General features: G+C 42.8%; 1 long non-coding RNA gene across 1 annotated transcript in view; it reads right to left on the bottom strand.

Moving 5' to 3' along the window:
• The window catches only part of LOC119563779, a 156,317-nt gene that overhangs the window by 83,199 nt on the left and 48,643 nt on the right, over positions 1-24,475 (bottom strand). The window contains exon 2 of the long non-coding RNA XR_006286007.1: positions 16,197-16,338. This is a non-coding gene — a long non-coding RNA (uncharacterized LOC119563779). The remainder of the gene's footprint in view (positions 1-16,196; positions 16,339-24,475) is intronic.

Genomic DNA, 24,475 nt, shown 5'->3' with positions numbered 1-24,475 from the left:
GATTTAGAATGTGCAGTTTTTTCATACCAGCCAATCTTACTTGGCAAAAACTTGGATCTGGTGTTTGTTTGCTAAATAAGAACTGTAGGATTTGATTAACTGAATCTGACCTTGATCCATCCAGGCTAGCGTCCCGCCTCTTGCTACAGCCAATACCTGATGCTTAGAGATGGGTGACATATTCCCCACTTCCATAATCATCTGTATGGAAGGGTCCACTACACAGTAACAAGTGCATGGGGATGAGAGCCTCTAAGAGCTTTCCTTCATGGAGTTTCTTCCTGATTGTTTTATTGGAGGTGGACAAGGTTTATTCTGCCTATGAGGGGTCAGCCCCCAGATCCCCTGGCTCTAAGGTGATCCTGCAGAAGCCCTGTGTCTCCACACTGCCTCCCAGCTCCCTGAAGCTGTCCCCATCCCTACCAGCACAGCTCAGTAGGAGCCATTCTGACTGGGTCTATCCTGCTAGTAGCTTACCCAGGTACCCCCACTAAATGGGAAGATGCAGAGGGCAGGTCTGCATCAAAGCGGATACAGACTCAGCTAGTATTAAGTTTACCAAGGATTCCCTGCCGATTTCCAGAGGGACAATGTATGCAGTGTACCAATCCCACCCTTCACACAAGTTCTTCGGCTCAGAGGCAACATGTAACTGTGGATGGGAGGGTAACAACTGAAAGATTTTGGGGGTGCGTCACTGCCCCATGAGTTGTCTCTGCCTCCATGCCCTGAAACTCGATATGTATGTTAGACAACATACATTAGCAACTACCTCCTCCTCCTGCTCTCTGTCCTGTGGCTGCCCTGCCCCTTGCAGGAAACCTCCCTGCCTGAACTATCCTCAATTTAGCAAGTGTTCAAAACAAGACCAACAAAAGGGGCAACACAGCTGGGATGCACAGTCCTCCATGGACCATCAGGGTGGGATGGTGCTTGGGGCTGGATCATCTCCGCTAACAAGAAGTTGGAGAATTATCAGTCACTTTTTTTTTGGAGGGGTGAATACGACAACCCCAAATCGCCTTTGCCTTGATAGACACATTGGAGGCTGCTACTGTTTCAATGCACCCTCAGCAGTAGCAGCAAGCACTGAAGCACCCAGCATCAGGATCTGTCCCCCCCTTCCCTCTCTGTCCCCAGCCTGCTCCCCTCACTTACCCCCGGGGCTCTTGTGCTGGATGGGACTCCCCCTGAGCTGCCGGGCGCTGAGCACTGCATTGCAGCTCCCGACCTTTTCCCAATCTCAAAGATGCCTCCCTCCCCCCCGACTCCCCTCAGTGGGCGGTCTGCAAAGCAGGCAGCGGGAAGCGCTTGGACTCCAGCGGCAGAGAAGGAGAAGCAGCCCCGTGTAGCAGGGAGGGGAACTCAGCCCGCAGCCAGCCTCCCTGCTGCGATCTCAGAATCCTCCCTCCCCACGCTGCACAGTAAGTGCCAGCACCGCCAGGGGGAGCCTCTGCCTCCTCGCCGCTAGGCATCCCGGCTAGGGGTGGCCTGAGAAATCTGGGGGGGGCATGTGACCCCCGCTAGGGCAACCACCTGTCCCGGATTGGGTGGGACAGTCCCGAAATGCAGAGTTCAAGTACCAGTCCCGTGCTGAATGACTCCGGGAGAGCATTTGTCCCAGATTTCCTGCAGTGTTGCTTCAGGCCTGCCCAAGGTTCAGGGGTGGCACCAGCCTCTTCCCAGTGGTGGTGGTGGTGGTGCGGGGGGGACACAGAAGGCTGAGGTGGGCCTTCACCCCCCTTGCCATGAGGCCCCGTCCCCTGGCTCGTCCTCTTTTCCGCAAGACCCTGCCCCCTGACCAGAGTGGTGTGCCCTGGGGGGTGAGGATATGGGCTGGGAGCTGCTCTTGGTCCCCCATGCCTTCTGTCTAGGGCAGGTGGAGGGTTAGGGTCTCCCCACAGAGATCTGGGGTCCCTGGGCAGCTCTTACCGTGGCCCTGCTCTGGCTTCCGGCTTGGCCATGGGGCGGGGCCTCAGAGGACGAGGAGGCGGAGCATCAGGGGAAGAGGAGAAGTGGGAGAGGGGCTCCTGCACGTTTCCCACTTTTGCCTTTTGGCAAGGTGGTCACCCTAGACCCTGCATGCCCCCCGCCACACGTCACCTCTGCCTCAGCTCCATCCTTCCCAATACACAGATCCCTGACCCTACAGAGAAGCGCTATTGGCATGGTCCAGACACAGCAGGTTAACAGCCTTCAGAGGTAACTGATCCTTTTTCGTACCCCTGGCTGAGCATCTAGTGGTGTTTTTCTCCCCATGCCTGTGGTTTGGTGCAATGTGGGGCACTGAGGCTGCCCATTTACGGCTGGTTTAGCTGTTGCCAGAAATGGAGCAGAGGACCTAGGACACTTAATGTGTCCATGCTTCAGGGAGAGCAGGCAGCTCTACCATCCGTGAGACTGACCCACGCTTCACTTGCTAATTATACCAGTGCTGTCTTAGTAACAATCCTCCCTTCCTGGGCAAGAGGATAACCATTTTTGTACTAGCTCAATGCTTCAGCAAAAGTGCCAGCTGGACCAAATTGTGCTGAATGACAGCAATGCTTTTGAAATGCCAAATGTTATTCACAAGAGTCTGGCAGAGAGGTTATAAAGCTAATTTCACATCTAGTGGATACACAGGCTGGATGGAAACAGGCCATTATCCCAGAGGTGAAAAGCTGGTGGTTTATCTGAAAATCCATCTTGTTGCACATCATAAAAACAGACATGCAAATGATACCGGTACTAAACTATCTCACTGCTTATGTAAGCTGAAAAACCTGGATATTTTACGGTACCACCCAAACTTGCTGTCTGGCCCAAAACCTCAGATCGAATATTTGTTGTCTAAATAGAAAGCATAGGATTTGCTGTACTGGTCAGTTAACCATTCAGAAAGGAATATTCAGTATGCGGGCAAAGAATAATTGGGCTGTTGTCAAATGCCAGTTAACACAAATTCCCTCTTGCTCTATTTGTTTCCAGGAAACAGAACTTTAAAAGACGGAGCCTTGTTTTTTTTCCTGCTCATAACTGCAGCAGTAGCATGTGCCTGGTGTGACCAGTGAAGATCATTACTGAAAGTGAATAACGTTGAACCAACAACATTGTTGAGCAATCAAAATGCTAGCGTCGAGTAGCAGAAGTTACCACATTGTTAATCTCCTTTTAAAAAGGTAAAGCCCTGATTCTGTTCTCACTTAGCCAGTGTAACCCTTCTGATTTCAAAGGGGTCATCCTTGGTTTACACCGATTTGAGAGCACAATCAGGTACTAAAGATCTAGAAGAGTGGGAAGCTCAGATCCAGGGGCAAGCTCGGCCCAGATCCAGGGAACTCAAAATCTTAGGCCATGTCTACACTAGCAAGGTTACGGTGGCACAGCTGTACCCACGCAGCTGCGCTGCTGTAAGATCGCTCCTGTTACCACTCTATGCCGATGGGAGAGAGCTCTCCTGTCAGCATAATACAACCACCTCCACGAGTGGCTATGTCGGCGGCAGAAGCTCTCCCACCGCCATAGCGCTGTGCACAATACCAATTATGTCAGAGAAATTGATGCCACTTCGGGAGTGTTATTTTCACACCCCTGAACGACATAAGTTTTGCCAATGTAAGTGGTAGTGTGGACGTGGCCTAATATGTTCTCTTTAGGCCCCAGCTGAGCACTCACAAATTCATTGTTGGAAATCAGCCAGTGTCACCTGTGTGTTTGTATTGTTAAGATTGTTGTAACTTCTATACCCATCAGTTTAGTTATCTAGTGTTTAGACATTATGAAAAGATTGTAAGTTGCTGCATGCATTAATTTCACTTATAGCATGTGATAAAGATATTATAACAGGCATGGGCAAACTTTTTGGCCCGAGGGCCACATCGGGGTTGCGCACCTGTATGGAAGGCCGGGTAGGGAAGGCTGTGCTTCCCCAAACAGCCTGGCCCCCTATCCACCCCTCCCACTTCCCACCCCCCTCAGAACCCCCCGACCCATCCAACCCCCCTGCTCCTTGACCTCTGACTGCCCCCTCCCAGGACCCCTCACCTCCTATCCAACCCCCCCCCCCCGCCCCCTGTCCCCTAACTGCCACGACCCCTATCCACACCCCGGGACCCTGCCCCCTATCCAACTCCCCCTGCCCCCTGACTGCCCCTGGGGACCTCCTACCCCTTATTCAACCCTCCCGCTCCCCGCCCCCTTACCATGCCGGAGCCAGCCACACCACCGCGCTGCCCGACAGGAGCGGCGGGCCAGAGAGCTGCCTGCAAGGCAGCAGGGACAGCAGGGAAGGGGCTCAAGAAGCACTATCAAAACTAAATGGGCCATTGTGGAACACCATAATACAAAAATTTTGTTAATTGCTCCCTCATACCATGAGGAGGCTACATGCAAAAGGGCTCGTCCTATCAGCTTGAATTCTGAAAGATGGAAATAAAAATAGCTGACAAGAAAATGTTTAATTGCTTTTTCTGTTTGGACTCTCACAGGGCTGGAGCTATGAAACAGAAGCAGAGATTCCCCAGGGTCAACTTGGATTAACCCTAAAAGACATTCAGAGCTGACAGATAACTGTCACCTTTTAAAACCATCAACTGCAACTCCTCTGTGTATATGTGTTTGCTTGCTTTAACCTAGTAATAATTCATTTCTTTTCTTCGTTAATAAATCCTTGCGTAGTTTACAATAGTATTGGATATAGGCATGGTTTTTGGTGTGAGATAAGGTATAAATTAACCTGGGGTAAGTGACTGGTCTCTTGGGTCTGGAAGCAATCTGAATATTTTGTGATCTTTGGTGTAGCGCAATGGTTCTCAACTCGTAGCCCAAGTGTGTGCTTTAAAAAAAAAGAAAAAAAAATCTGGGTCCCCGCTGCCTGGCCCTGTGCATGATGTGTTCCAGGTCCCGGCTGCCTGGCCCTGCTCTATGGAGGGGGTCTCTGGGTGGGGGGCTCTGGGATTCTCAACCTATGGCCCACAATGATAAATAGGCTGAGAACCATTGCTGTATAGCAACCAACTATCACTAAGTCCAGCTTGCCTGGGGGGGCAAGATCGACAGTAGCCTTGGACATTCCAGTTTGTGAGGACAATTGGATACTAAAGGTCTATAAGAGTGGCAAGGTCAGCCCAGATCCAGGGAACTCAAAATCTTAGGCCATGCCTAGACTAGCAAACTTACAGTGGCACAGCTCTACCAATACAGCTGCATGCAGTTACATGGTAAGACGTTATAGTGCTTTCCAAGTTCACACTCGTTACTGGGGTGGTGAAATCTAATGATCAACACACAACCAGCTTGGCATCTGTGCCCTACTTCTTGACAGTCTGTCCTGAGGTTGGCGCTTATGGTCATGAACCGCTCCAGGCAGCATGACTCCCATAGTGAGGTCCAGGGATCCCTTGAAGAGTGTCCGAGGACTTAAAGATAGAAACAGGGACAGACTAAATAAGAACAGCCCAAACTTGAATAAACTCTGATCCAAAATTTTACTGATGTTAATGTATTTGAAGGGGATTGTGAAAATTCAGAATAATGCACTTCCAGGTTGCTGGAGAAAACAGGAGAAGATATAAGATTGGAGCTGTGTGGAGAAAGGTAATTCTGTTTCATAGAGGATTTCACTGGTTTTGAAATTTGGCTTCATTAAGATTTGGAACCAAAACCAAAATCTGTGAAATTCTTCATGGAAGCAAATAGAGCCCTGTCTCTGGGGAAGTCTGCAACGAGGGCTTCCCCAGACCTGCAGACCCTGGAAGCTGCTAAGAAGCTACAAGCCTGGGAGCTGGAGCTCCCAGGGCTTTTGGGCTCCTTGTCCTCCTGCCTAATGAACTGGAAACTTGGAAGCCCTGGGAGTACTGGCTGAGCTGGGATTCTCAGACTTTGGCAGCTGTGGCTTATAGGCCTTCCAACTAGTGGGTTGACAGGGAGCCGGAAATCTGGAACTCTCACTCCCCCTCAGCCTGTCAGGCAGGTGGTTGAAGAACTGGACAGGTTGCCTGGCAGGAAACCAGGCAAGTTTTGAAACCTGCCTGTGTTCTCTCAAAACTTCCTGGAAATTGAACCATCTCCATAAAATGTTTCAATTATGACTGAACAACATTCCACCAGAGAATTTCTGAGCAGCTACAGTGAAAATGCGACAAGAAAGACAATTCCCATAGCCTGACTGGCAGCACGAAGCACTTGAAATCTCATGGCATCTGTCATAAATATAAAGGGAAGGGCAAACACCTTTCTGTATAAAGTGCTATAAAATCCCTCCTGGCCAGAAGCAAAACCCTTTCATCTGTAAAGGGTTAAGCAGCTAAGGTAACCTCACTGGCACCTGACCCAAAATGACTAATGAGGGGATAAGGTACTTTCAAATCTGGAGGTGGGGGGGAACAAAGGGTTCTGTCTGTGTGTGTGATGCTTTTGCTGGGAACAGATCAGAAATGCAAGCCTTCCAACTCCTGTTAAATTAGTAAGTAAGTAATCTAGCTAGAAAATATGTTAGATTTTCTTTTGTTTCATGGCTGGTAAAATAAGCTGTGCTGGAGGGAATGTATATTCCTGTTTTTGTGTCTTTTCTTTTTATAACTTAAGGTTTTGCCTAGAGGGATTCTCTATGTTTTGAATATGATTACTCTGTAAGGTATTTACCATCCTGATTTTACAGAGGTGATTCTTTTACCTTTTCTTTAATTAAAATTCTTCTTCTAAGAACCTGATTGATTTTTCATTGTTCTTAAGATCCAAGGGTTGGGGGTCTGTGTTCACCTGTACCAATTGGTGAGGATTATTATCAAGCCTTCCCCAGGAACGGGAGTGTAGTGCTTGGGGGGATATTTCAGGGGAAGACGTCTCCAAGTGGTCTCTTTCCCTGTTCTTTGGTTAAAACGCTTGGTGGTGCCAGCATACTGTTCAAGGACAAGGCAAAGTTTGTACCTTGGGGAAGCTTTTAACCTAAGCTGGTAAGAATAAGCTTAGGGGGTCTTTCATGCAGGTCCCCACATCTGTACCCTAGAGTTCAGAGTGGGGAAGGAACCTTGACAGCATCTGTGGTCCAGTTTTGCACATTCAAGAGGTCCAGACTCTTTGAATGCATATCTCATCTTTGGGTGCTTAAACAAACCTGGGGGCCATTTCTTATGTTCCTTGCTTTTCCCAAACATCCATTTTGCAGGCTTGGGTTCCTGAACCCTGAATTGTTTAAGTAATAATAATTTGCTACAAACAACATATTCAATGAATATGGACTCCCCCCTTTTTCTGTTCCATTAACACCCCAATCCAAAGCCTACTGAAGTAGATGGAAAGACTCACACTGACTTTCAATAGGCTTTGGATCATGCCCTAATTGTTGACAGAGCATGGCATTCTACTACTAGGATGATGCCATATAAACACCTAAAAACAGACTGAAATTTTCACTAATGACTTTCATTAATAATTCTTTTTCTGCAGATTATTGCAAATATTCACAATTTGCAGTTTATGAGTTACATAAGTCATGGGGTATTTTCTATTCCTTGATTTCGATGACATATGTAATGACAGCACACACAGTGAATACTACAAATGAATACAAGCTGTGTCAGTTTCTGATGGTACATAACTCACATGATATTGCTTCTATTCCCTGATTGGATGATTTATATGACTAAACAGCAAAGCCTATTTCAAAATTTGCTCTTAGAGCTAAATAATCACTTTTCTTGAGCATTTGTGCTATTTAGGTCAAATACTTGAGTGCTCATACAAAGCAAACACAAAAGGGTCAAGGATACTGTTGAACCAAAATTTACTGCTAAATTCAAATAAATAAACTTAGTCAATTTTCTTGCATCATTCACCTCAGCACTATGCTTATATTTCACTCATTGCTATTATGGACTGCAGAACGAGCCATTTGGGCTTACATAAGACATCCATTAAAAGTCTGTTGCTTTTTACTTAAGAAAAAAAACATGCAAGAGCCCTTACAGAGAGAAGCAGTTTCCAAATGGAAATGTTAGGGGGAGGAGGGAAAACATCAATAGAAAGCAAGCACGGGACGTTAAATCTTTAGAATATTGCTATACAGGATATGAAAGAATCTCTCTTTCTAGCTCAATATTAAAGGAGTACTTGTGGCACCTTAGAGACTAACCAATTTATCTGAGCATAAGCTTTCGTGAGCTACAGCTCACAAATAAATTGGTTAGTCTCTAAGGTGCCACAAGTACTCCTTTTCTTTTTGCGAATACAGACTAACACGGCTGTTACTCTGAAACCTAGCTCAATATTGTGCTTTAAAAACAAATCATCTCTCTTGATGCATACCCTATTCTAGCACTGTGCCATGCTGTTCCTTTCCAGTCTCTAATGAATGCATTAGCGACATTACTGAGCAATCTGGAAGTTCAGAGGTGAAAGAAGAATCTTCTGTTGTGCTCAGGTATTTATTCTCCATAGTGCCACTTCTTTTCAGACCACATTTTATCATGAAGAATTTTCCTTCAGGACAAGGTCTTCTCATCTCAAAAGGGAATTACACAGCAGCCCATCAGCCTTAAATCATTTACTTTACACAGATAGATCTGTCCTGGGAACCATTCAAAATGAAATGCTTCCATTTGGGGGCCTGAATGATTTGGGTAAAAGGCAGCATTAAAGTCAGCATTAAGGAGGTCAATACTGGCTCCGTATTCTCCTCAGACTCCTATTAGGCCAAAACAATTCAGAGAAAACGGAGTCTGTGCAATCATGCAGACACAGCAGAATATTTACTGAGGTATAGGGCACTGGACTGGGAATCAGGACTTCTGACTTCTAGGTCAGCTCTGCCACTGAACTGCTGTATGATCTGGGGCAAGTCACTTCACCTCATTCTGCCTCTGTTTCTCCTACCACCTTATTTGTCTGGACTGTCTATATTGAATTTGTAAGCACTTTGAACCAGTGTTCCCTATGCATTTTCTTTTACAGCACAATGTGTTTACAGCATAACACATTTTCTTTTACAGCACAACCAACCAGTTTTAGTTGGTGATTTTAGACACTATCATAATACCAGTAATATTCACTCCCACAGAGACCATTGAAACCACATAATCCTATTCTACCCTTCTAGATCTCCTTCCAGAGGAGGATCTCAAAGGACTTTAAATTTATTAATTTGCCACTGACTTCAACAGAAGCAGTGTAAGGCCCTCAATGACATCCATCCACTAGGTAATTCACATAAATAAGAGGCAGATTTCCCCCCTCCCCCATACCTTGCAGAACAGACAAGTATAAATTATTGGCTCAGTATCAAGTGTTACTAATGAAGGGATGTTATCCCTCTCTGCCTCATATTGTGGTAGTAACAAGATGTTCTCTTTCAGCTATTTGTGTTTCCTTAATCAGATCACGTCAAACAGTGTCAGTCTATTTTATTTCCAGGATGAACAGGAAGGAATAGACCTTGGTTACATTATCCAAGTAATAAACACATGAATTGGCCATTCTGGATACCTGCTCGGTGCAAGATTACTATGAGGCACAAAGCCAAGTGCTTTAACTGCCTGAGAGAAGTGTGGGTGGCTGGTATCTGTGAAAACCTGAAGGACTCAATTGCTTTAACAAAATCTCTCTTCCATCTTCACAATGGCTCCTGTCTTGTAAAAAGCACATCATACTAGAACCTCTCCTCCCCACCCCCACCATTCCCACAGTGGGAGGTCTCATCCACCAGCTACATTTCTTCTTTGACAAAATTCAGAGGTGTATGTGGGGGGGTGGGGGGGAATAGAAATTGAATTAACCAGTCACATTTAGCTGTGCTAATCATTATTGTTTGATTCTTCACCTTACACACCCAAATTTGTTTTATCCGTCTCTAGTGTCTAGTCACATGTAATGATCTTTATTTTGTGTGTGAACAATAGGGCCCAGATACAGGAATAGCACCAAAAGGCCCAGATTCTTATTCAGTGAGTGTAGGTGCTATTGTAATATAAATGAATTAAAATACTACTAATAATTTCCGAGTAATTACAAAGGTGCAGTTAGGGTTCATTTCTAGATATGATGCTTCCATTTCCCAAACCAGTTCACCACTCTTTAGCAGTGATCCTTTTCAACTTCCTTACAAAATACCACCCTTTCACTTGGTCCAGAATATAGAGAACCTGGGTAGATGTTAATCACAGTATGGATAGAGAATGGTTTTGGATTCACTTCTGCAGCAAGTGAAAGGGAAATATTTGGGCAAACCATCTCCATGCACTATAGACTACTAGGCAGTAACAGTACATATTGCTTAAATCTTCAGGAATGAATGGAAAACTGCCTATGGGGTACTTTTGTGGCCCTCATCACCATAGTACCTGAGCACTTCACAATTATTAAATTGAGTTTATCTTCACAACAACCCTCTGAAGCAGGGAAGTACTACACCCATTTTACAGATAGGGAATGGAGATATGGCGTCAATTAAACAATTTACCCAAGATCTTAGGTTTAGCGTGTCACAGAGCTGGGAATTAAACCCAGGTATCCCAAGCCCCCGTCCAGTAGCTTAACCCCAACACAGTACTCCCACTCCACCCTTGTCCAGTTCTAACATACATAATACAGCACATGCCTGATTGCCAAGACATGCACAAAGAACTCAGCAGCAGAAACAGGGACAAGAGTGTGTTCAAACAAAGGCAGTTTTAATCTTGGGGAACCTTGTAGGCAACAAAGAAATTTTAGGAATAAATGAAGGCACCAAATACTTGCAAAAATTGCTCTTTGGTCAGAAATGGCAGCTAATATATTTCAGAGTAACAGCCATGTTTGTCTGTATTCGCAAAAAGAAAAGGAGTACTTGTGGCACCTTAGAGACTAACCAATTTATTTGAGCATGAGCTTTCGTGAGCTACAACTCACTTCATCGGTTGCATCTGATGAAGTGAGCTTTAGCTCACGAAAGCTCATGCTCAAATAAATTGGTTAGTCTCTAAGGTGCCACAAGTACTCCTTTTCTTTTAGCTAATATATTGCCTTTCCTTGTCTGGGTGCATTTGCAAATCTCTCATTTGAAACATAGGCAGCACCGAACTATTTTGAAGGAAAACTGTAGCACTCGTGTAACATATTGGAGACCTAGAAAGGATAATGTGGCTCGGTTAATAATTTATATTAATGCAGTTCTTTACTCTGAGAACACTCCAAGGAATTAGAGTCGCTTTTAGTGAAGTTTTTTATACTGCTATAGAACCTAAACAGATTTTTGTATACTTACTTTTTTTTATTAAAGGGAAACAGAATTGTTGACAGTTCACATTATTTTCTTAGATAAGAAGCAAGAGTGGTGACAGACTGTAAAGAAAGGATTGTATTTATATAGCTTGATCAGGGGAACCTGAATTAAAATCCCCAGTAAAATATCCTGAGAATGTTTTGTATGTTTATGTGAACGGTGTGAATTCCTACTTCACAGAAAAGGCCTGATTCTCAGTTACAATTAAATCCCTTTTACATCACTCTGTCCAAATAAAGGGGCTTTAAATTAGGCAGATATGGCCCCGAGAATACCACACGTTGAGATGGCCTCCCCAGCTTGTGAACAGCTGGTCTAAGGGCTCTGTTCCCAGCCTCCACCACAGGATGCATCAGAGACATGGCTGGAATTCACTCCAATATGGCTGTTTTCTTCCAGGCTCCAAAGGGAGCCATAGCATGCAAAGTAGAAGTTAAAGCAGCCCTGCGGTTTCTCTAAGTTAGAGTGGGGGCCTGGCAAGCCCCTCCACAGCTTCAGAACATGGGGGAGCACAAAGGGGACTTAAAAGTCACATTAACCCCTCCTCTCAGTCGCTGATGCTTCTTCCTACCCCTAAAAAGCTCCTGAACAAATGCAGAACTCTCCAGTCAGCAAAACAATAACAGAACAATTGATTTATTACCACCCAAGTGAAAGAGCAGACAGAACTTGCAGGCCAAAATGTTAGCATGTGCAACAAGTCTTCTTCCAGGTGAGCATGAGTAATCGAGACTATTGTGGATAACACCCCTATCTACTGCACAGTGTTCTGTTGTAATTTAGAAAGGTAGCTAAGGATGTGTCTACCTCAGGATATGTCTGCTCTGGAACTAGAGGTGTAATTTCCAGCTCAAGTAGAAATACCCATGCTAGCTCTGACTGATCACTAAAAACAGACGCATAACCTGGATGGTACAAGCAGTGGGATGGACTAGCCACCTGAGTACATACATAGGGTTTCAGACAGGATCAGACTTGGGGTGGCTTCCCCTCCTGCTGCTTGTTCTGCTGAAGTTACACTGATATTTTGGGCGTGCTAGCTCGATGAGAGTGAGGGTGGGTACACCTACCTGAGATGGAAATTACACCTCTAGCTACAGTGTAGACATACTCTTAGAAAAACATCACACATAGTGAGCCATGGTGGCATTGAATGGTCCCAAAAATATTGGAGATGTGGAGCATACAAGGCAAGGCATTCCTTTCTGTGCCTAAACGGTCCTCCCTGCACTTACATCTCAAACTGCTGTCAAACAAAGCAGGGAGAAATTCACCATTTGCAGGATGATATACAGAACCTGATAACCATCTCAGATTCCTGTGATGGATTAGAGACCATTAAATAAATACCATGAGCACTTCTGTAGTTTACACTCAGACTTGAAATCAATAGGAGTTAGCTGCCTAACCTGCGTAGGTGCTTTTGAAAATGCCACTGCCGATATTAATCTTTAGATTTCTAAAGATCTTTAAAAATCTGGCTCAAGGTCTAAATCACATTTGAAAAAGGGACTTAAGTGCCTTTGAAAATGTTACTCCTAATCTCTGTTCCCACTCTGTAAAATGGGGATCGTAATGATACTTTATACTCGCTATGTCTCTCACTTCTGAGGTTGTATTTATTTGAGCTATAACATTCTTGAAAGGTATTATGCACTGAAGCCACTGCTAGGTGCCTGCAGATTTAACTCCAGTCTGGTAGAGATTTTTGTGTGGGAATTTATTTTGTATTCTCTTAGAGCTGTGTTTTATTTAAGTCCCTAAAGGAAGGGTAACTGAACTGCACTGCATTCAGGGCAGTTCATTTATTTCCAGAGCTCTTTGTATATCCTTTGAAAAAGGAAAATAAATCTTGTTCCAGGAGAAGAGAAAAGGGTTTTGTGATAGTTTCATTGTCTATTGGTCTGTGTAACCAAAAAACAACCACCATTACCTATTATCTTGTGCAAGAAACAGTCCCTTTTCTCTGTTGAGCTGAACTGTCAATCCCTCCCTGACAACAGAAATAGCATGATTCAGATTTGTTGGCACCATCCATTTGCTGTGGCAGAGCTGTGAGTCAGTCAAAGGGCAAGTTGCTGCATGATCCTTGGTGGTTTACTTTGAAGTCAAAAGCAAAGAAGGTGCATTTGTATGAAAGACTTAAAAAAAATCATTTAGATTCAGAAAGCCACTTAACTTACTCACTTAACTGGAAACCTGACTGTTCCAAAACAGTGTGTGTTGGAGACAGGGGAGAGAACACCCACCCTTAGATGAAAGAAAGCTCCATTCCATTTCACAGCTCCTGTGGTCAGGATGACCTTACAGTAACCAGACTCCAGACAGAGATACACAGTGTTGAGCAATAGCATCTGTGTTCTTAGCCTGCTCATATTTAGTAGAATAAGTCTACTTTCAGACCAGGAGTCTTAAGCAGAGTTAAAGAAAATAATACAGAAGGGACTTGAAGGCAGTTTTCTTATTTGTTTGTTTGTTTTTAAAGAAAGCTTACAGTTCTAGATAATGTATTTTATACTAGTCTTATAATGTAACATATCAGAAAAATTACTTTGACTTTATGGTAAAATGTAGTGTTACAACAGCACAGTCAAAACAACTTTAGTTATTGGTAGGGAATCAATCCTGGCCATACAGGAACAAAGACACAGGTCTTTCCCACTTGAACAAAAAAGGATATAAACTATATTCTATCTAGTTGGGGTTGGGAAGAAACTGTCCCAGTGGACGGATTATTCTGTAACTAACTACTGTAGGATTACATTCATCTTCCTTTGGAGCACCTGCTACTGCATGCTATTTGACACAGCGCCACTTACGCTATTACCAATGGGGATTTTATTCTTTATAGAATAGTGAATTTTAAAGACAGGACCAAATAATAATTTAGGATCTTAACATTCATACTCTGTGAAAGAGCCAAAACTAAAAAAACTTTGTTAAATTTTCAGGGGTTTTTCTACCCTGAACATTTTTTAGCAACATTTTGCAACAAAACGTCATTTTGAAATGAAAAGTCAGAACATTGGATACAAAAGCCAAAATTAAATTTTTTTACTTGTTGGGAATTTTTCTCCCCATATTTTTGGTGAACTATTCGCCGAATTTGATCCAAATTTGCAAATAGTTTTGGCTGACCTGTAAACTGCATTTTTTGGATGAATCAACTATTTGTCTGAAAGTTTTGCCCAGCTCTAGATACGAACGTGTTCAAGGCTCAGACTAATCTTATTCCATTGTCAGGCGCCTGCTACTGAAAACACTCCTCTTGCTTCCCAGAGCCTGAATCTGGGCTTGTCTGGTTTCAGCATCCCTGTGCAATAAAGCTGTTTTCTGGGTCGTGGATGGATAGGTCTTCTCCGAGGTAACTGTAATCCCTTATGGGCCTTATATAATATGAAAATGACTTTGAATTCAAACCAGAAATGGGTAAGTAGCTAGTGCAGTTCACATATTCCTGCAGGATGCTCACATTGTCCGTTGTTGCTCGACAGCAAAAGGCAGCTAAGTGCAGTTGTAGTTTTCATGTTTCACATACATTTAATCTCAGACAGAGTGAAGCTCAGTGGCCTAAACTGGAGGCAATGAAGGCATGTATCATAGTGGCAAGGACACAGTCTGAGAGCAAAGGTCTGACTGAAGCGGGTGGAGAAAATTCCTTGCCAATGTTGAGATCTGTGTCTCTGGGCACATTTCAGCCTCCCTCCCCATGGGAATTTTTCACACCTAAAAAAGTGGTTATAATACAAACTGGTTTGCAACCTCAGCAGCAGTCACTACCACCCACGGCTACACTGTCCAGACTCTCCAGCCATCAGCTTGTCCTGATGCTTCTTCCCAGCTGGATGGGCTTTCTGCCACCCAGGACCGTGCACCCAGTTTTCTGCCAGCAAAAGCCAGTGGGACCTGTTAAGTCAAGCCCACTGCATGAAGAGTAAGAATTCCAGCAATCATTAGTTTGAAGATGTGTCTTCACTATTTACAGGTACTTATACAAGGAACATCTGCACAAGCCAGACTGTCAAAAACAGGAGAAAATTTAGTATGATTCAATGTATGGGGGGGAAAGTGCTTCAGGGAGCTAAAATTGATTTCTATGCCCATTAATCTGGGAAAAAACAAGGAAAATCAATAGTGGGAAAGACTTATGGTGAGTAAAACAGGTTTTTAGCTAGGTAAATTAAAACACAAGCTACTTGAGCAAGGCCTTTGAAAGAAAGTTACAGCAACAAGCCACAATCAATGTGACCACTTAGGGAACAGCCAGGTTTAACCTTCAGTTCTCTGCCAGCTATTTTGTAAAAATCAAGACATTAAATCATGAAACTTGAACACAGGCTGAAAACACTTTAATTTTTGCAGAATCTGAAGGAGGGGGGAATAGCACTATTGTTCAACTGCTTAACTATCTGTGTTCCTTAGGTCTAGGACACACAGCTCCACACCTGAGAGAGGGCTTTAGAGTTGTTCCATAGAGAGGAAATACAAACACTGACCTGATTCCTCTGCGCTACTCTGTTAAAAACCACCATGCACATACACAAAAAAAGAATAACTAATGGTCTACCTAGACATGTGGTACGCAAAAACCAGAAACAGCATAACATGGAATGTTGTACTTTAATAATGATGATAGAAGCTCCGATGCTAAAGTGATGAGCGCCAGAGAAATGCCCACAAACCAGTACTTTTACTAAGTGTATCATCTGGAGGCCTCAGACTGCTGTATAAACATTATCAGCCCTAATTCTAGAAGGGCTGTAGCTGTGATTTTCACAAGTCCTGGGCAATTGCTATGCAATGGACACCCCACAAGGGTTAACTCAGGGAAATTCCTTGTCATTCTTCTGAGGGTGAAATAATCCCAGTAACCCCACTCCTTCTAGAAGTGGCTGGGGGGGGGGGGAGTTTCTGAGGGGGATCTGTTAGAAGCAAGGAATTCTGGACCAAGGTCCCTTACCTCCACGCTGCTGCTGCTGCCCAAACCATCCTTTGCTGAACTCACTTCAGCCTCTACACCGTACGACTCATACAGGAGCTTTGCTTCCAGGACTTTCCCCTACTGCCAAATACTGCAAGAACTTCCCTCCCTGAGATGGGATCTAGACAGTGAAGGAGAAAACAGCATAAGTCCCTGTTGACTCCATCTGTAGTCCCTTAAACTGGTTTCCCCCATTGGTTTATGGGAGGGACAATGAGGGAGATACACAAGACCACCACTCTCTCCATACCTGCAGAGATCCCTGGGAGTGCTTCCTGAGGGGCAGAGGCAGCAGTCTCGCCTTCTCTGCACAGGATTAAGGAATTTAGGATATGGCACTAAATGAATAACTACTACAGAATTTAGTAAGTGAATAATTCTGCTAAGTGCGGAATTCTTTATCTATTAGAGGTTTAACTATTGTGCAATTTTGATTTACATTTAAATTGAAGTGGAGCCATTCAGCTCTGAGACAGAGTCCATAGAAGTTGTTAAAAGCATTTGCAATATTTCCAAATGCAAGGTAATAGTAATATTATGCTACAAAAGTACTTTCTGTTCCCGAGAGTGGCAATTGACAGTGATGTCTTTAGTGATCTTTAATTGATATGCCATTACCTCTACTATTTCAGTTTCGCTCAGCAGGAGCATAACCAGATGTTGTATTTTCAGAACAGGAAAATGAGGTGTCAAAGCGAAGGGGAGGGAAGATGATTGCACCAACTCCCCAACACAGTAAAAGATAAGGTGAGAGCTGAGATCAGGGTGAAAGAGAAAATAGCATAAGAAACATGGGACTTGTTACGAATTATACCTGGTAGGCCACGCACACAAATGCTGCGAATTATACCTGGTAGGACACGCACAGGAACTGCTGCGAAGTATACCCGATAGGTCATGCACAGTTCGAGTCTAGGCTGAGGCACGCGAACAAAGTCCACAATTGCAGAGTTCCCAAAGATACTAAGTTTATTACGCTCAAGCGTGGTGCCCCCTGCTAATCAGGAGGGGACCCCGAATGCAGATTATACAGAGATTATGTACCTTTTAGCAAAGCATGTTGCCCTCGTGCATCGGAAACCTTAGCCAATAGACAAACCCTTCCCTTATCTACCACCTATCCCTTCTAAGTGCATCCCCTGTGTTAAACCATTACTTCAACTACACAACATGATCCTAAAGCAATGCACCAGTAGCCTTTCTTATCAGGATGAGAGGCTCGCATCAAGGCCAGGAGGCAGGGAGTTAGGAACAGACAAAGAACAGAAACCGGGAGTCAAGACAGGCTGGAAACAAGGGGGGGGGGGGGGGTTTCACAGGAATGCAGTATCTAAGGAACACTCCTCCTGGTACATGATGTGTTTGCTTTTAGACAATGGTGGGCCCCAAACCAAAATGAAGTCACATATGCTAATTTTTCCTTAACAGATTGCTGCCTTTTGGTCAAAGCACAAGCCTGGGGACCAAAATATTTAGGTAGAGCTGTGTACAATGTCCAGCACAACACTCACTCGTGTTTTAGGATTCATTACAAAATTGAATTTCAGAAGACGTTTAGAAAAATGGATAAACTAAGGTTCAAGTAAATGGGTCCTGATTTCTTGTGAACTCGGGCTGGGGAATGGTTGCGCATTGAAAATAACATGGAACTGAGGGGAAATACGAAGCACAGAGAGAGGCATAAAGCATTCACTACTTTTGAACTCTTAACTAGAAACAATTAGGACTTGATTTGCAGAGTGACTGAAGACTAGCATCTCAATTAGAATGAGTGCTCAGGTTTCAGAGTAACAGCCGTGTTAGTCTGTATTCGCAAAAAGAAAAGGAGTACTTGTGGCACCTTAGAGACTAACCAACCTTTATTTGCACATAAGCCATGCGATGAAGTGAGCTGTAGCTCACGAAAGCTTATGCTCAAATAAATTGGTTAGTCTCTAAGGTGCCACAAGTACTCCTTTTCTTTTTAATGAGTGCTTAGTAACCCTGTATAACAAATTGGGCACTCAAGTTTTGAGGTGCTCAAACTTAGTGGACATTTTTGAAAATGTAGACCTCTGTATGCCTCCCTTTGACATGGTGACAGGTGACTCTTCCATGTGTATATGAATCTGGGAAATGTTTTTTTCCACACCTCTGAGCGATGTACCAGTAAGTTATGCCAACAAAAGTGCTAGTGCAGAACTCTCATAAAACAGAGGAAACAAGAAGCTCCCCAAAGTAAACATACCAAACAGGACTTCTAAAAATACCATTTTTATCAGCTGGTTGTTAGATTTTCTGTCAGCCTCTTACTTTTTTTCTTGTCATATTAATAATAAAGGACGCAGGGCCAATCTTTATGCCCAGTTACATCAGTGTAAATCTAGAGTACCTCCATTTGCTCTTGTAACTATGAAATAACTGCACTGATTTCAGAGGAGTCACTATAGATTTACACTTCTGTGGCTGAGAGTAGAATTCCAAGGACACAATTTGGCCCACTGCATGCAAACAAATATACGTACATGAAATCATCCTGCATTTATTAGCAACCAACTAAATTTAATGGTCATGTATTGCTCCATTACAATCCACAATGATGCCTTAACATTTAAGCTCTTGACTTTTTTTTTTTTTTTTTTTTTTAAAGTGGAAGACCAATCTAGATTTAAACTTGGGCAAGTACACTAGAGAGATTCATGCCTCAAGTCAAAACTGCAGCTCGCATTTAACCTATTTTTTTAAAAAAAATCTAAATAGGAAAGGTGATCACAAAGTTTTACTACAACCAGGAAAAAAGGAAGAAATGGAAGCAGCTTATTTTATTTAAACCACGTGGATGTACTTGACTCTGTCTGCAGATCGAATAAAAATAATTTAAAGTGGTGATGAACGTGTACAGTAAAAAGAGGAATGATCTAACTAGAAGAAAATTGCCTCATCCTACTGTCGTCTCAGAAGAAAGGACTGCAGCCAATTTTACTGCCACAATCTCCGCATCTACTTTTGGTTTAAAAACACACGCTCTTTAGCAGCACTGAAGTTTCTCACATCAGTGGTCGTTTGCTCAGCCTATGCAGTAAACAGATTTAACCTAAATTTTCTTTTAATTTCCTAGTTATAACATCAGCTCCTCATTCTCCTGTCAATTGCCAGCACGAAACATGAACTGGTCTCAATTCTATCTGATCCTTGGGACAAGCATAATGCTGGGACCCATGCATAATATATATCTCCATTCAGGTAGAAATTCTCACTATTTATGTACCACTTAAGACCTATTGTGAGGGCTTCAACTGGACATCTGCTGAATGCTGAATTACACCCCAGATGCACTGTATGGGTTTGTATTTTGTGTGCCATTGTCTAAAAGACACAGTCTCACAGCATGGACTAATTTTCATATCCAAGGTATTTGTTGTCACATCATACACTTTAAAACAGTCAGTTTTGGAATAAGCAGAATATTTTTGGTTGGTCAGCCAGCTATAGATCTGATCAAAAATCTTCCAATGGAACATTCTTCCGTTGAAAAGATACCAATTAGTTGAAAGCAAAATGTTTCAGAGACATATGTAGATTTTGACTAATCTTCTGAACCAACGCAGCCCAAGCAAGTTCCCTAATTTCCTGCCAGCTTGCTTGCTTGACACCTCAGCAGCCTGCCTGAAGGACTGCATTGAAGCTGGGGCCCCAGGCTTTCAGCGTCCATGGCTCTGGTGTAGCTCTGCCATGCAGATAGGATGAATCCTTGAAGGAATCTGGTTTTGCTGCTACTCCGTTTATTCCTGTTGGAATATACATGCTCAGAGACAAACATAGGTGCCAGAGAATATGTATTCGGGCTATAGAAGTTACAGGCATCCAGGTAAGAAATATAAAACCTGTGGCATGGGTTTCCCCATGACATGCGACGCCACAGAACAATCACACTGCTCCAATAACCAATAAAGAATACTTGCGATCAACAGTTCATAAGCAAAACAAGCCGGAGGCTGAATTTGGTCACATAAATCACTCACAAAACTATTGTGAATAGCCCAAAAAAAAAAAAAAAAAAAAAAAAAAAAGGCAAATCTAAACCAAAGTTACCAGACAATTCACCAAGCACTAACTTAATAGAATAAGTTATTCAACCAGCTCTAGTTTGATTTATCTATCCGTATTAGGGTTTTTATAGAGCCCACCAACTTAGTATCTAAGCTGCTGTATTCTTTCCAGTTAGCTGACATTACTAGGTTTTTCATTTTCCCCAAGGCTCATCATTCTGTGCATTTATAAGGAGTCCCTTCTGCCCCTCTGAGTGTGGAATTATAAAATGATATATCTTGTTGTTTGATCAATACTAAGAAACGCTCACTTGTGGTTCATTATATTTTCTATGACCAGAGAGAGCATTTTATAATGCCAGAAAGAGACAGGCCTTATAATGATATTATTAGGTGTTGAAACACAGACAAGATAATGTCGTTTTGTGAACAGACCAGGAGGAGGTAGTTATTTTAATCTCCTGCAGTTTCTGCTATATTGGAATGTTCCAAACCAAATGCTCCTTATCTGTCCATTTGCCTCTTTTCAGTGCTGTTTTGACTACCACACCTTTTACAACTCTAACCTCCATATGAAGATTCTGTTTTATGAAATATCATTTCTTGGATATGAAGATGTACTTACAATGTCAATGGTGTTGCAATTTGTGGGATTTCTCCAAGAGATTTAAAGTGAAATAACTTTACAAGAATCTGCATTTTGTTACCCTAAAACTTAATTTCTTAACTGTTACTTTCAAAACCAATATACAGCAAGTATCAGCAGGTTCATGTCTTTTTTCCAAATATAGAGAGCGCTCTATATTTTTTGAAGACTGTGAAATTGTTGAATTGGTTTATAATCTTTAACCTAAATACCTGTGTAATTTGAATACGAGATCAGCAAGCCATTTGCAGCCATTATAAAAATGAATCCAAATAATACATGCTATGTTGGGAGCCATTACAACTGGACTACATTTCACTTGGGATTGATTTGTTTCATTTGGAATTAAGCCACAATCAGACTTTTCACTGGAGTAAAAGGAAACTGACAGTGAGGGGGGGAAAAATAAATAAAAAATGAATGTCTTCTGAAAAACCATCTGATTTTGTTTCAAATGAGCATAATTAGATTTGGTAAAAATGCCCTAGTGCTTTGACTGTTTTGTCCTAAACTGATAGTTCCCTGTCAGATATGCAACACACTGGACCGGTAGAGGCAATCATGGCTTCCTCTAGCGTCTGGTGGCATCGACCATAACAGCTTCCCCACTAAAGGAGCTCTCCATTATCTCAAATGGTGTAACCGTGTGTTTTTGGCACTGAAGGTCACTGGATTCTGCTGATGAATGTGGTGTCTCTATCTGTATGGCCATGGAGCATTACAGATACACAGGGCCCAAAGCTTCTACTTTGCATGTCTGTTTTTCCATATTCAAAGGGACAGCTGAACACATATTGGTTAGTTCAGGAACACAACTACCAAGTTTGCATGGGCAGATAACCATATGCCTGTATGGACAGTTTAGCTCATGCAAATAAATACTCAGGCATGTTTTGGGGGCACATTAGTGTAAGATGTGAAAACTTGAGAACTGTACTTTACAGGCTCATATAAGCTATGGAAGTATCAGCAAGACTAAAGGCCACTGCAATATATGGGTGTTGCCACTGGATACCTCAGCTTTGCCAAAAAGGCTGCACTGAAACTTGTGGACAATGTAGAAAGGAAGGCAATTTGGAAGCCAGCTGCAATCATGGCCATATAGTTCCAAAATAAATAAATCCCAGTTTGCATTCCTGGCTGAGGCACTGGCTGACTGGGAAAAGGCATGGGGTGCTTAGTGTTTGGAAGCCCTATGCATTGTATTTTTGAGCTATAAATCTAAGCCATTTGATGTCAAACTCCAAACAGGATTGATGCAACTCTGATTTTTAGATTGATGTCTGTGCAGTGAACATTGCATAAAATGATTAATGCGTCTTGTCAAGTTTGAGGCATATTACTGAACTTATACTTTTAAGGGCCTGACTCCAGAAGTCCCATGTCCTGCTTACATAGTGTGAAAAAACAATACAACAAAACCTTCATAAAACTGCATATGACTCAGAAAATCCATTTCTGGAGCTCACACAGATTTCCCTGTATAGAACTCAGAGTAAGCTTTTTTGCAGAAATGAGCCCTGTTACTTAAATCATCTGAAATGGCAATGGGAGGATGGCTATTATGCAGATCTGCTGGCCAAAATGGGAGAGTACAGAACCACAACACAAGCTACTGCAAAGTTCAGGCTCCACTAGTATCTGCAGAGCAATTCCACTTCCATCTTTCCTTTCCACCCTGGCCACTCACAAAATGAGGAGAGACCCTGCAATGGGCCTGCGAGGTCATCCCCTGCTTAGGAAACATGGAAGAAGATACAGAGATAGGAGTGGGAGAACAAAAGACATGTGGTGGTGAGGCTGGCAGTGTTGCTAAAGTGAAAGAGATGATGGGGAAGTAGCATAATTAATGAGCTCCAAGAGGTAGCCCAGGCTGCAAAGCCAAGCAAAGCTGCACAAGAGATTTGAGATGGTGGACAAGGGGGTGACAAGGTCTAATTTCTGAGCAAAAAGGGCCAGCAGCAGAGAGAGAGAGTGTGTGTGTGTGTACACGTACGTATACGCACAGGCAAAGCAGAGAGCTGTACTTTGGCTGTAAGGATCAAACATGCCATAAACTGATAAAATATAAAGGGGAGACTATTATTATACTATTAATTCAGTATTACATCTGTATTTATTTAACAAGATATAGCTTTACTCGTTGAGGATGTGAAAAAACAAAGTTGCTTCTGACACCTGCAGAATATGAGCTTTGGAGGACGGAGTGGCATTTCCACAGCAGTGCAGATGGAAAATAGCATTCTGATGGACAAGCAGACAGATGAGAATCTTATAAGGATCTGGTGTTTGGTTTGGTTTTTCTTCCCCCCCACAAAAATGGAATTTACAAGATAAATGGAGGCTTTTGATCTTAAAACAGATTTATTCTGATATGCAGTCTTCATTCAAGGGAGCACTACATAGATGGGATCGATCATTCTGAAAAAAACTTCCAATTGTTCACTAATCAGTCTTTGTCTTTTCTTTTCCTTTTTCTTATTTTTATCTGAATTTAGTACTGGTGTCAGCCTGAGAGTCATGGACACTGATGACACCTATTTACCAACAGAACAGGTAAAATGCAGGCAGTAACAGTGCATGCTTCCCCACACTGAAATAAGCAATATGCTTCAAGCGCAGCTTGGCTGGATCATTTGTAAGGTTGAGAGGTGACTTCAACCTTCATGTCCATTGAGTCCTTGATGCCTCTGAGACGACAAACAGGCTCCAATCAGCGACATCAATCACAACTGTACATTAGCAACTGCTGCGAAACAGCTACCTCATTTCCCATAGGCCGCTAAATAGCCAAAGATGGCAACTAGTAGCTTGGCTTTTTCATATTTGGTATTTGACCTCAAAATAATATTTACTTGGTGTAAGGAGTATTGTTTGACAGATGCACCTGATAAACTAATAGCTGAAAAATGAACGAATGATCCAATCTCTGGAATGAAGTGATGACACCTTTTCATTAAAGTGAGATTTGATGAATATGGTTATTATCTATTAAACACAAGAGCATAATGAGAAAGCATTAGAAGACGGTGAACAAATTAATTTATAAAGCAGAGAGGTTGTTATGATGGGGAGAGACAGATACAAATGGCTGGGTGCCTTTTCTTATCAATATGAACCTTTTGGTTTTAAGATTTATGTAGAACACATTTCAGCTTTCAACTAGGTAGCAAAATGCTTCTTGCTTGAAAAGCTGAAGAACATATTTTGGAGAGAACAGATCAACTCATTCAGGATTTCTTAGCAATTCTGATATTGTGGTGGATCTATAAACTCACTAATAAATGTACCACTGAAGTGGTTTGCAACAGCAAGAGGTCCCTGAATTGAATTTTGAAGTTCTCAATGTAGACATAGTGAATGTCAGTGTAGTCAGATTTAGTTTGAAGCATGCCTCAAAAAAATGCAACACAATTTATATTGTGCAGAAAATATTAAGAAATATCCAAGGTGTGAGCTCAAATTCCTGAATGTTGATCCCTCCCTCCTGTACTTTCATGCTACTGCTCTGGGATGTAAGATACCAGCCTACTTGGACGAGTGGTTTGGTGGATAGAGCACTGGACTGAGCTCAGGAGACCTAG

The sequence above is a fragment of the Chelonia mydas genome, chromosome 15 (assembly GCF_015237465.2).
Source record: "Chelonia mydas isolate rCheMyd1 chromosome 15, rCheMyd1.pri.v2, whole genome shotgun sequence".
Classification (NCBI taxonomy): domain Eukaryota; kingdom Metazoa; phylum Chordata; order Testudines; family Cheloniidae; genus Chelonia; species Chelonia mydas.
This window is presented reverse-complemented; position numbering and strand designations above follow the sequence as displayed.